The sequence below is a fragment of the Triturus cristatus genome, chromosome 2_1 (assembly GCF_964204655.1).
Source record: "Triturus cristatus chromosome 2_1, aTriCri1.1, whole genome shotgun sequence".
NCBI classification, from domain to species: Eukaryota; Metazoa; Chordata; class Amphibia; order Caudata; family Salamandridae; genus Triturus; species Triturus cristatus.
The window spans coordinates 1171725017-1171726414 of record NC_140581.1 but is presented as its reverse complement, the minus strand read 5'-3'; positions in this window follow the sequence as shown (position 1 = coordinate 1171726414).

The following is a 1398-nucleotide window of genomic DNA, read 5'->3' as shown; positions in this document are numbered from 1 at the left end:
GCTACAGTTTAGAGAGTGTTAGCAAATCCAGCATGGGATTTAGAGAAGTGTGTGAGGTTGAAAACACAAATTTAGTTTCGAATTTCTAATGAGCTGTGGATTTTCACAATAACACACTCTATATTACTGATGTGTTTGTGAGTTAGAAAAAGCAATTTGTGTTGTATTGCATATAGTAAATTCACCAACAGTGGACTTTTCCATCTGCAGATTATACTGAATGACCAGCAGTGGCAGTGTTGCACAACAGATTATCGCTGCATTGCCGAGACTAAACAAAAAAAAAACAAGATATAAACACTGAAGTCTTCAAGCATACTGCATCATTTTACCAATTTATGTGGTAAGTTAAACTCACAATCATTCCTTTGGGCATTAAGACGTTCATAGCATCTGAACTTCTTCACTACTTTCAAGTGGGGCACTCTGCTTGAATATCATTTCTGTCGAGATGGAAGTAATGTGGTTCACTTTGTTTTAGTGATGATGGTTAATAAAAGTCTGACTGCATCCAAGGCTACCAAAACCTGCTTTAGATCCTGGTGCTAGCAATTTACCATCTGAGGAAATCACTGCTTTTGTGGCTGGAATGTATTACCTTACATTAGAGCCATAGTCTAACTTTCTCACAGAAGTAAGCTGCTTTCACCTCTTCCACTGCAGTCTGTATGTTGGGCTCTGATACTCAATATTGATTGTTAAGGATCATCTGTGTTTTTGTATCTCCATCCCACGTTGAAAAAGCCCCCAATGCTTTGACTGGTTCAGAGTCCTTAACAGTTCCATCTCCTGCTTTCCTTGCAGTCCTAAATGCAGATAGTGACCGAGTGCATAATTGCTGAGATCTCATCCTCCTATGTCACCCTTACCAAGGACGATTGTTCCAGCGGTGCACTGACATCATAAAGCTACAGCAGGATGTCATCTGACAGGAGGGCCAATCAATTGCCTAGCAAGCAATAGGATACATTTATCTTGGTATTTAAATGAGTAGCAGGGTAGAGAGGATGCCCAACTGAAAACTAAGATGAAAGAAGTAGGGGCATTTTTTCAGACTTCTAGACTTGTATGAATGTGTGTTTGATCATAATAGTCTTTTCCTCACCATTGCTGTACTAGTAGGCCTTGGCTAAAATTATGCTGGTAACATATGCCATTCATAGTTTTTATTATTCCCACTGCCGGAAGCATTACCCTTCCACTTCCAACTTATCAGCTGACTTAATTAACTCTGGTGTTCCATATCCGAAAACAAATGCAGTGAGTAGGGTACCCTGCCACTTTGCTGGCAATAAGATCTATTTGTCTGTGTCCTAATGTAGCTGCTACAGTTTAGAGAGTGTTAGCAAATCTGGCATGGGATTTAGAGAAGTATGTGAGGTTGAAAACACAAATTTA